We start from the raw sequence: 12,442 nt of genomic DNA on the forward strand, positions 1-12,442 counted from the left end.
GAAAAGAGAACTACAGACCAATCTCTCTAATGAACATAGATGTAAAAATTCACAACAAAATACTTGCAAATAGAATCCAACAGCACATCAAAAGACTTATACATCACAACCAAGTGGGATTTATTCCTGGTATGCAAGGCTGGTTCAACATAAGAAAATCAATCAATGTAGTATATGACATTAACAAATTGAAGGGATAAAAACATATGATCATTTCCTTTGATGCAGAAAAGCATTTGACAAAATCCAGCATTCTTTTTTTTGGATAAAAATGTCAAAAGATAGGAATAGGAGGAAAATTCCTCAATATGATAAAAGGCATATATGAAAAACCCACAGCCAAATTCAACTCAATGGGGAAAGGTTGAAAGCTTTCCCTCTAAAATCAGGAACAAGACAAGGATGCCCACTGTCACCATTGTTATACAATATTTTACTAGAAGTTCTAGCTAGGGCAATTAGACAAAAATAAAACAAAACAAAAAAATTAAAGGCATCCAAATAGGAAAAGAGAAAGTAAAATCTCATTGTTTGCAGATGACATGATCCTGTACTTAGAAAATCCTGAAGTATCCATGACAAAGGTACTTGAGCTAATAAATGAGTTCAGCAAAGTGGCAGGATACAAGATCAAAATGCAAAAATCAGTAATGTTTTGTACACTGGTACTGAACAATCTGAGGAAGTAATCAGGGGGAAAATTCCATTTTCAATAGCAACAAAAAGACTCAAATACCTAGAAATTAATTTAACCAAAGAAGTGTAGGACTTAAATGCAGAAAATTATGAAACAATACTAAAAGAAATTTTAAAAGATCTAAACAAATGGAAAGGCACTCCATGTTCATGGATTGGAAGAATAAATATTGTGAAGATGTCAATCTTATCTAAACTGATTTACAGATTCAGTGCCATACCAATCAAAATTCTAACAGCTTACTTTACAGAATTAGAAAAGACAATTACCAAGTTCATTTGGAAGGGAAAATGCACCCAAATAGCCAAAAGCATTCTAAAAAAGAAGAGCAACATGGGAGGAATTTCACTTCCTGGACTTGAAATATGTTACAAAGCTACAGTGGTCAAAGCAGCACAGTACTGGCATAAGGATAGACACATCAATCAGTGGACTAGAACTGAGAACCCAGAAATAAACCCTCACCTATACAGTCAATTGGTTTTTGACAAACCTACCAAGTTAATGTTAATAGGACAAAACAGTCTTTTCAGCAAATGGGGCTGGGACAACTGGCTATCTATAACCAAAAGAATGAAAGAGGACCCCTGTTTCACTCCCTATACAAGAATAAACTCAAAATGGACGAAAGGCCTAAATATAAAAACCAGGACCATAAAACTATTTGAAGAAAATGCAGGGAAACATCTTCAAGACCTTGTAGTAGGTGGTGGTCTCTTGAACCTTACATCCAAAGCACATGCAACAAAAGAAAAAATAAATAGGACCTCCTCAAAATTAAACACTTTTGCACCTCACAGGACTTTGTCAAAAGGGTGAAAAGGCAGCCAACTCAATGGGAGAAAATACTTGAAAATCAGATATCTGATAAGGGTTTACTATCCAGGATACATAAAGAGATGTTGCAACTCAACAATAAAAAGCCAAATGACCCAACTAAAAAATGGGCAAAAGACTTGAATAGAAATTTGTCCAAAGAAGAAATACAAATGGCAAAAAAACAAAAACAAAAACACAAGAAGAAATGTTCAACATCACTAATGATTAGGGAAATGCAAATCTGAACTGCAATGAAATATCATTTCACACCTATCTGAATGGTCACTATTAAAAATACAGAGAAATACAAGTGTTGGAGAGGATGTGGAGAGATAGGAACACTTATTCACTGTTGATGGGAATGCAGAATGGTACAGCCACTGTGGAGGACTGTTTGGCAGTTCCTGAAAAACTTAGTATGGACTTTCCACATGACCATGCAATACCACTACTGGGTGTATACCCAGAAGAACTGAGAGCAGTGATACGAATAGACATCTGCACAATGATGTACATAGCAACATTATTCACATCTGCCAAAAGTTGGAAACAACCCAGGTGTCCGATCAACTGATAAATGGATAAACAAAGTATGGTCTGTTCACATGATGGAATATTGTGCAGCTGTAAGAAGAAATGAAGTCATAAAGCATATGACAACATGGATGAACCTAGAAGAAATTATGTTGAGTGAAGCAAGCCAGACACAAAAGGACAAATACTGTACGATTGCATTACTCTGAACCAAATATATTATGTAACATATTGTATGATTAGGAAAAATTAATAGGTGTCCAGTACATTTAATTGAGAAATATGTATTTTTATTCAACTGTTTTTTTTGTTTTTAGTTGTTTAAATTTTCAATTATTAAATGTACAAAATAAAGTTAAAAAAAAATCACTTGACCCTAAAAAAACCCAAAAACATGGGAATTAACCAAAGAAGTGCTTAGATGGAAATTTACGCTGTAAATGCCTATATTAAAAAGAAGAAAAGTCAAATTGATAACCTAAACTTCCACCTCAAGAATATAGAAAAAGAAAACCAAACTGAAAGCAGGAGGAAGGAAGGAAATAATGAAGATTAGGGTGGAAACAAATGAAATTTAATATTTAATATATAAATTAAAATTTAATAAAAAATTCCTTTTTTGAACAGATAAATAGATAAACCTTTAGTGAGACTGACTAAGAAAAAAAGAGAGAAGACTCATATTACTACTAAAATCAGGAATGTGAGAGGAAACATCACTACCAGCCCTATAGAAATAAAAATGATGATAAGGGATACATCGACAAATTATGCATCCTAAGTGAAAGGGATAAATTCCTAGAAAGATATAAACTACTAAATCCCACTCTAAAATAAATAGAAAATTTGAATAGACATATAATGAGTAAAGAGATAGAACTAGTAATAAAAAATATCCACCAAAAAAGTCAAGGCCTTGATGTTTTCATTGATGAATTCTACCAAATATTTAAAGAAGAATTAATACCAACCCATCATAATCTCTTCCCAAAAGTGGAAAAGGAGGGCACATTTCAGAACTTTTTCTATGAGACCAGTATTACCCTGATATCAAAACCAGGCAAAGACATCACAAGAAAAGTAAACTCCAGAGAAATACAATTTAGGAATGTAGAAGCAAAAAACCTTAACAAAGTACCAGCGGAGTTTTCAGGGAAGGGCAGTTCGAGCCACAGTGCAGGAAGGCAGCGGAGCTTGTCTTAGCATTACTTAAATTTTCTCCAAGAAATCCCATGCAGGGGCACACATGGTGAGTCAGGAGACGTGAGGGGCAACAGGAGAGCAGGGCAGGGGTGAGATACTGTTTTTGGTATTGGGAGAGAGTATTGATGGGGAAGTGTGGGGGGTCCTTCAGCCCACGGAAGGAGGGCCCTGAGCTGACAGTTCACAGAAAACTGCAAACCAGGACAAAAGGCTGTTACACACGAGGCACATCTTTTGTTTAGAACTTCACTTGTCATCAAAAGAATACAAAGTAAGGCAGCAGATTCCTATTTTTTTTTTTTTGAAAAATTTTTAAAAAAGATTTATTTATTTATTTATTTTTCTCCCCTCCCCCCACCCTGGTTGTCTGTTCTGTATCTATTTGCTGCGTCGTCTTTGTACGCTTCTGTTGTTGTCAGCGACACGGGAATCTGTGTTTCTTTTTGCTGCGTCATCTTGCTGTACCAGCTCTCCATGTGTGTGGTGCCATTCCTGGGCAGGCTGCACTTTCTTTCCCGCTGGGTGGCTCTCCTTACAGAGTGCACTCCTCGTGTGTGGGGCTCCCCTATGCGGGGGACACCCCTGCGTGGCAGGGCACTCCTTGCGCGCATCAGCACTGCACATGGGCCAGCTCCACATGGGTCAAGGAGGCCTGGGGTTTGAACCGCGGACCTCACATGTGGTAGACGGACGCCCTAACCACTGTGCCAAGTACGCCGCTGCAGATTCCTATTCTTTACTCACCACAATAGTAAAAATATTTTGGTTGTTCCTCTAAAAACTAAACATACACTTACCATAAGATCTAGCAGGTCACAGTCCTCGGCATCTATCAGAGACATTAAAATTTATGTCCACGCAAATTAGCGACAAATTCTGAAAATGTTCCATGTTGGTGAGAGGGGTAGGACACTGGTATCTTATGGATGGGATGCCATTGGGGGGGGCTATTTGGCAAAATTTACGTCTGTTACAAACCGATTTGCCCTTTGATCTAGGCACTGCATTTCAGGACTCTTTCCTGGGACTAGACCGTAAGGCATCCTACAAGGATGCTTATTACCACATTGTTTCTAGTAACAAAAGACTGAAGCAGCCTAAATGTCCATCGAGCAGAGACTGGTTAAATAAATAGTGGTATATTCATGCTGCTGCTAAAAAGAATGGGGTACAGCTACATGCACTTATTTTTTAAGCTATATTAAATTCATATCAAACAACATAAGGAGTGCACCAGTGTAAAACAAAAGCTGGAGAAGCGGGGAAGTACATATATTCTTGTACATTCCTAAAATATTGCTGGGAGTATATACAAGAAACTGGTTAATAGTGGTAGTTTTTGGAGAAGGCTTTGACAGAGGGTCTGGAGTGGGAGATTTATTTTCACCATTGACTATTTTCTACTGTTTGAGTTTTTAATCAAGTGAATTTTTTTTTTTTTTTTGCCTTTTAATATTTTTCTTTTTTTAAAAAGACTCAATGGCAAGTTTGATTTTGGGGGGTGTTTTTTTTATTAGAGAAGTTCTGGGTTACCAGACAATCCTGCATAAAATACATTTCTATGCATCTCAATTTTTTAAAGATTTGAGATTCACAGGAAGTTGCAAAGATTGTGCAGAGAGGTCCCTGTCCCCTTGCCATCTTCCCCCAGTGGTTACTTTCTTTTTTTTTTTTTTTTTTTAAGATTTTGTTTATTTATTTCTCCCCCTCCACCAATGGCTGCTTTTGACATACCTGTAGTATGGTAAGAAAACCGGGGAATTGACATGGGTAGGAAGCCTGGGTCAAGTTCTGTGCCCTTTCATCCCACGTGTGCATCTGTGTAACCACCACCTTCATCAAGACACGCTCTATCACCACGGCCTCCCTTGTACCACCTGTTTCTAATCTCCACCTTTTACCAGCTCTGACTGCTGCTAGCCCTGCTAAGCTGTTTTCCATCTTTTTATGTTGTCATTTCAAGAGTATTACCTAAATGGAATCACACTGTATATGGCATTTTGAGATTGACTTTTTAAACTTAGCATAACGCCCTGGAGATCCATCCAATATGTCATAGGTAGCAAAAGTTCATTCCTTTTTATTGATGAGTATTGATATGGATGAACCGATATGTGTAACCATTCAAGTGTTAAGGGACATTTGGTTGTTTTTAGTTTTTGGCTTTTATAGAAAAACAGGAGAAAATCTTCTGGACCTAGGACTTGGTGAAGAGTTCTTAGACATTGCTCCAAAAGCAATGTCTAAGAACCATAAATGAAAAGGGAAAATTATCAATACATTGGACTTCTTCAAAATTAGATATTGTTGCTCTTCAAAAGATTCTGTCAAGAGGTTGAAAGGTCAAGCTACAGAGAGGAGAAAATATTTGCAATCTGAACATCTGACAAAGAACTCATACATATAATACATAAAGAACTCTCAAGCCTTAACGTTAAAAATATAATGCATTTAGAAAATGGACAAAACACATAAAAAAAGAAAAAACATTTCACTAAAGAGGCAAATAAGCCCATGCAAAGGTGCTTAATATCACTTAGCCATCAGGGAAATGCCAGTTAAGATCATGAGGAGGATTCACTACATACCTAACTAGAACAGCTAAAATAAATAGTGGTAATAATATCAACTGCCAGTAAAGATGTAGAGAACTGAGATTTCTCATCGCTCCCTGGTGGGAATGTGAAACAGTCCTGCCAATTTGGAAAACAGTTTGACAGTTTCTCTAAAAATTGAAAATACATTTATCATATGATCCAGCCAGTCTCATTCCTTGGCATCTATCAGAGAAATTAAAATTTATGTCCACATAAAAACCTGCATGTGAATGTTCATTGCAGTTTTATTTGCTATATTTTTATTGAGAGAGAATTTTCTTACAATGATGTGCACAAACCTTAAATGTTACAATTGATTTCGGCAAACACATGAACTCCTGTAACCCCATAGGATTTAGAACACTTCTAACATTCCAGAAAGTTCTCTCATGCCCCTTTTCAGCTAGTCTCTGACGTACCACTTCCCCCTCCAAACCTCAAGGCAATCACTGTTCTGATTTCTTTCACTATAGATTGGTTTTCACATATATGGAATCTTACCTGACACATTCCTTTGTGTTGTTGGCTCAGATACACCATGTTGTAGCATGTACCAGCAGTTCATTTCTTTGTATCGTTGGCTGAGATTCCACTGAATGCCACAGCTACTGATGACTGTGTGGATTGTTTCCAGTTTTTGCCTTTTATGAATGGAAGCTGCTAAGAACATTGTTGTGCAAGTCTTTTTGCTAGCTATAAATCCTCATTTCTTTTGGATAAAAATGGAGGAATGGAGTTGCTGGGCTATACAGTAGGGTGGTATATATTTAACTTTATAAGAAACTACCAAACTATTTTCTGAAGTGTTTGCATCATTTTACTCTCCCATCGGCAAGTATGAGTTGGACCTGAGTGGTTTTTAAAAGTGCTCTCATTTTCCGTGTGCATATTAGCTCTTCGTATATATTCCTTTGTGAAGTCTGTGCTCGTTTGTTTTTGTTTTGTTCTACTTCTAATTTGATCTCTCCTTATTATTGAGCTGTGGGAATTAGTAAATATTCTAGAATAAAGTCCCATATTTGGTGAATGCTTTGTGAAGATTTTCTCCCAGGCTGTGACTTGTCTACTCATTTTCTAACTAGCAAGGTAGATAATTTTGATGAAGTTCGATTTGTCAATTTATCCTTTTTTCCCCTATTGTAGTTACTGCTTTCTTTGTTCTAAGAAATCTTCTTTCATCCCAAGGTGGTGAAGGTATTTTCCTCTTTTATTCTAGAGGCGTCTAAGTTCAGGTCTGATATATGATTTTTTAAAAAGTAGGTGCGTATGTTACATTTATAAGCTAAAGAAGAAAAAGAACGAGTTAAAGAAAAACATGCAGAAGCCAGTAGGAGCAGGCCTGGCCGTGGAGCCACAGGCGTGTCTTGGCTGTGCCCAGGTTGCGGGGCGGCGGACAGAGGGGCCAGGGGGCGGCACTGACCACTCGCAGTGGGCCAGCAAGGTCAGTGTTTCGGAGCCTAATCGGAGAAACGTCCTGCTCAGCCGGGAGAGCAGGGGACACCCCAGAAGGAAAACACACCGGGGCCCGCGCGGACGGATGAGTCTGGGGCTCTGCGCGCAAGCCCCCGCCTCCTCCGCCGGCGCCTCGGCCTCGGGCCACCAGGGGGCGCTGTGACCCGGGCCTAAGATCACGTGCGGTCCCGGGGGAGGCGAGGAGGGCGGAGGGCGTCCTGCGCAGCCGCCGTGCACCCCAAGGCCGAGGCCAGGCTGCGCAGGGCAGGAGGGGCTCGGGGTGGGGGGCGGGCGCGAGGGCGGCGTGGGCAGCGCGGCAGGGGCCGGCAGCCGCGGCGGGCGCAGACCCCAGGCTGGGAGGGGGTGGCCCCCGGCCCGCAGGGGCGGAGCCGCGGCTGAAGGACGGCCTCTTCCAGGAGGCCCGGCTCTTCACCCTGGCGGGCGGCGCTGGGCGAGGGCGTCCTTCTCCGGGAGGGCTGCAGGGGAGGGGTGATGGGGCGGGGGTCGCACCGGCAGCCAGGCCTTCTGGGAGCAGGAGAAACCCGAGTCCTGGAGAGGAGCCGGGCATGGAGCGAGCCGGGCACGTCCAGGCAAGGCTGAGCGTCAGGCCCCCCGCGGGTTGGGGTCTGGGAGTGCAGCTCCAGGACGGATCACAGACAAGGCGCCAGCTCCAGTGACCTCCCTGGAATTCCCTCAGCGCAGGATCGCAGGGCGGGCCACAGAAGGGGCTGGCAGGGGGAGGGAGGTGGTCGCAGGCCCCTGAGCGCTGGGACAGGGCCCTCCCCAGCCCACTGGCACCTGGAGAGCCTCTGGGGGCCCACCCAACTCTGCCTCCCTCTGGGCCCCGGAATGCCAGCTCCTGCTCAGGTCTGGGGCGCGCAGAGCTTTTTCAGATGTCTTCAGGCTCAGCTGCAGAAGCCCGGTACCCCACAGATATGTAGCAGACTCCCTGGGACCAGGACAGGTGGTGGCTAAGGCCAGCGCCCTCCTGGGACTCAACCCAGGACCACAGAGTACTGAGCGGCCGGTGGGCGGAAGTCGCCCCTGGAATGTGGCATACTTCCTGCCGAGGTGGTACAGCAGCGCCGCCCAGCTCCCTCCCCCCAACTCACGTGGCCACAGTCTCCCTCCATACAGCTGCTGGAATTTTACCAAAATCCACCCAGGTACACCCCAGCCCAAGCCCCTGGGCATTGAGCTTTTAAGAGCAGGAGCCCTGCCCTGCTCAGCCCCTGACAAGGTCTTTTTTTTTTTTTTAAAGACTTATTTATTTCTCTCCCCTTCCCCGCCCCCACCCTCACCCCGGTTGTCTGTTTTCTGTGTCTATTTGCTTCTGTGTCTTCTTTGTCTGCTTCTGTTGTCGTCAGCGGTACGGGAATCTGTGTTTCTTTTTGTTGCGTCATCTTGTTGTGTCAGCTCTCCGTGTGTGTGGCACCACTCCTGGGCAGGCTGCACTTTCTTTCGCGCTGGGCGGCTCTCCTTACGGGGCGCACTCCTTGCGGGTGGGGCTCCCCTACGCGGGGGATACCCCTGTGTGGCAGGACATTCCTTGCGTGCATCAGCACTGCGCGTGGGCCAGCTCCACACGGGTCAAGGAGGCCTGAGGTTTGAACCGCAGACTTCCCATGTGGTAGATGGACGCCCTAACCACTGGGCCAAGTCCGCTGTCCCCTGACAAGGTCTTGGTCTTACCTTTTTACCTTTTTACTCCCCCTCTGTGGGTGTCAACATTCCACTCTTGGGGCGTGGACATCCAGACTGCCTGGCACTGTTGGCATCCCACCCCTGCCTGGAATGCTCTCCCCTGTCCTCGTCTGCTTGATAAACACTCCTCGGCCGGAGCACGGCCTCCCTGTGCCTCACCTGGCCCGCCCGTGCTCCCTGCAGCTGGAATGGCTGGCTGGGATGGCAGAGGTGCTGGCTGCCACTAGAATCCATTCCCTTTATCACTTGGCAACAGAATCCCCGCTTTGCTGCTGTCGTCGGCCCTCGGGAGGGTGTCCCTTCTGCTCAGGGACAAATCCTAATAGGACAAGCCGAGCACGGTGGCCCCATTTCCCCCTGGCGGCATGAAACCCACCCAGGTGGGCGTGTGTGCCCTGCTGCAGTCCCTGCCCTCAGGCCCACTCTGACGAAGTCCTGACGAGGGGCTCCCGCGGGCACTGAGTCTGCTGGGCCTGCTTGTTACTGCAGCGTCAGCACCCAAGTCAGGGCCCTGCACAAAGTGGTGCCCGGAGGTCCTTTCCAGGGCTGTTGTCCTCAGGGTCAGTCGGGTGGGCTCCATCCCACAGGTGAGGCGAAGCAGGCCCAGGCCATCTTTGCAGAACCAGGAACAAGGAAGGATGTATTTACTCAGGCTCAGTGGCAAGGAGGGTCTCCTGCCTCAGATTCTACCTTCTTGTTGTGGTTCCTCCAAAAACATACTCATTGAGTGCCTGCTCTCTGCTAGGCATGAAAGGCTCAGCAGTGAATAAAACCAAGTTCTTGCCTGCAAGTGGCCCATGGCTTTTTGAGGGGGACACGTGAAACGGATACCATTGGGCAGTGGTTTTTTTTTTTTTTCTTTATTTTCTTTTAAATGTTACATTAAAAAAATATGAGGTCCCCATATACCACCCACCCCACCCATGCCACTGCTCCCACATCAACAACCTCTTCCATCATTGTGACACATCCACTGCACCTGGTGAATACATTCTGGAGCACTGCTGCAACACATGGACAGTGGTCCACATTGTAGTCCACACTCTCCCTCAGTCCACCCAGTGGGCCATTGTAGGACACACAACGTCCAGCATCCATCCCTGCAGCACCACCTAGGACAACTCCAAATCCTGAAAATGCCCCCACTCCATATCTCTTCTTCCATTTCCTGACCATCAGTAGCCACCGTGCCACCCTCTCCACATCACTACTACAATTTCTCCCTTACTAATCACAATAGTTCCCCAACAGAACACCAGTAAGTCCACTCTAATTCATACTCTATTCCTCCATCCGGTGGACCCTGGGATGGCTATGTCCAGTCCCTCTCTACATCAAGAGGGGGCTTAGACTCCACATGGATGATGGATACAATTCTCCTGCTTGCAGCTGTAGGCACTCTTGGCTCCCTGGTGTGGTGGTTGACCCTTGTCACCTCCCTGTCAGTTCACCAGGGTAAGTCCAAGAAACCAGAGGGTAGGAGCCACAAGTCTGCTGAGGCCCAGGGCCTGGCTGTCACATGGACCGTTCAGAGATTCAGGTCTCCTGATTATACACCAACCCAAATGCCAACCACAGGTCTGGTAAAAGTAACAGAAGAGGCATGTGTAGAAAGATCACATCTGAGTCCAACTCCATCACACTCAGGAACACAAACTCCAAAGTAGAGTCAACTGACATGGCCCTGAACTCCAGAGCCATCTGCCATGACCATAGAACCTGTGGGTCTCTGCAACCCTCAGGAGAACCAGCACCTGGGTTTCCATCTACTTTGATTGTCTCTGGTACCCTGCTGAGGCGTGCATGAGCATCACCCCTCTGATGACCTCCTGACTCTTTTTTGGAAACTCATAGCCATATAAACTCACTTGTCCTTTCCATTTCCCCCTTTTATCCAAAGTCAAAAAGCAGTTTTTAACACCTGATATTACATATAGGCTGAGATATTCTGCTGGTCTGAGTTGACCTCTTTATTCAAGGTCATTTTCTAGTTACATCATCAGCTGGTACTTGGTAGTAATCCCTTGGTGCCAGGGAGGCTCATCCCTGGGAGTCATGTCCCATGCTGGGGGGAAGGCAATGCATCTACATGCTGAGTTTGGCTTAGAGAGTGGCCACATTTGAGCAACATGGAGGCTCTCAGGAGGTAACTTTTAGGCACCCCACAGCTCTAGGCCTAGTTCATATTTCAGACACACAGGCTCATAATCATAGCCATCAGTATCAAGCGTTCATTGTTGGACCATCCATCTTTGTTGGTCTTTGCCATTGCACTTGGGGGATTGTATTGGAGATTTGGACCTGAAGGACATCGGGAGTGAAAGAAAGAAAGAAGGGAGAAAGAAACAAAGAGAAAGAAAGAGCGAGAGAAAAAGAACGAGAGACCTGGAATCAGGGGGTCTGCAAGTAGAGACTCATCAGACAACTTTATTCTTTACAAGGGGCTCTCTATGTACTCCAGTCTACATGACAACAAGCAGGAACATGTAGTCTATGTGACAACAAGCAGCAACATGCAGTTAACTATCAGCGTCACCCATAGTCTAAGGAATTTAAAAAAATCTTATCTCAAGGTACAAAGTCTAAATGTTCTATTCACTACAAAAGGTATGTGCTCATCTTTTCTTTCAGCCTTTAACAGCTTCATCCCATTTGCCGGGAACTCTTAATTACCGAGGTCACTGTGCCTCAGTTTCCAACAGGATTGTTGCTGTTCCATTGGGGAATGTGATAGAGCTCCCCTGGCCAGGAACTCAGGACTCTCTCAGCTGTCGTTTCCAACTGAAACCACGATGAAAAGATCCAAACCTTCCCATGTACCCTGTCTACATGCCCTGGAGAACTCCCTCCCAACTGTATGCCCCCACCAATAGCACCCCACGCGAGTGCTCCTCTCCCACCATAATTGAACCTCTCTGTGGTCCAAAACTTCTTCAAAAATAAATGGGCCGTGGTTTTACGTAATAGAGTTCTTCATGGCCAGCAACAGAATCCACTCTGGATAGTTTAAGTAAGAAGGGATTTTATGGAAGGCTACTGGATCACACCCCAAATCCAGTGCGGTGTGAAAACTATGCCCGGAATCACTCCGTGAGACAAACTCCATTCTCAGCTCACTGTGGAATGTTCCACCACTCCCACCAGCCAGCGGAGGAACAGCCACATCTCTAAGAAAAGGAAAACCTGTGTCCAAGGACAGAGGGGGAATGTGTATGTATATATATTTACAATTGTCTGGAAAGGAATCAAAAGACCAAACTTTCCACTATAGAGCCATGGCAGGGCCATGAGCAGGAAATAGGCCCCCCAACCCCCCCATTTTTCTCCTTTGTTGAAGTCAAACTGAGATGACCCCAGTTTTACACAAATATGTAAAAAAAAAAAGTAGAAAACAGCAGGCACAAAATTCCTCAGGCGTGTGTCTGTGTTATCAGAA

This window comes from Dasypus novemcinctus, chromosome 6 (assembly GCF_030445035.2).
Source record: "Dasypus novemcinctus isolate mDasNov1 chromosome 6, mDasNov1.1.hap2, whole genome shotgun sequence".
NCBI lineage: Eukaryota > Metazoa > Chordata > Mammalia > Cingulata > Dasypodidae > Dasypus > Dasypus novemcinctus.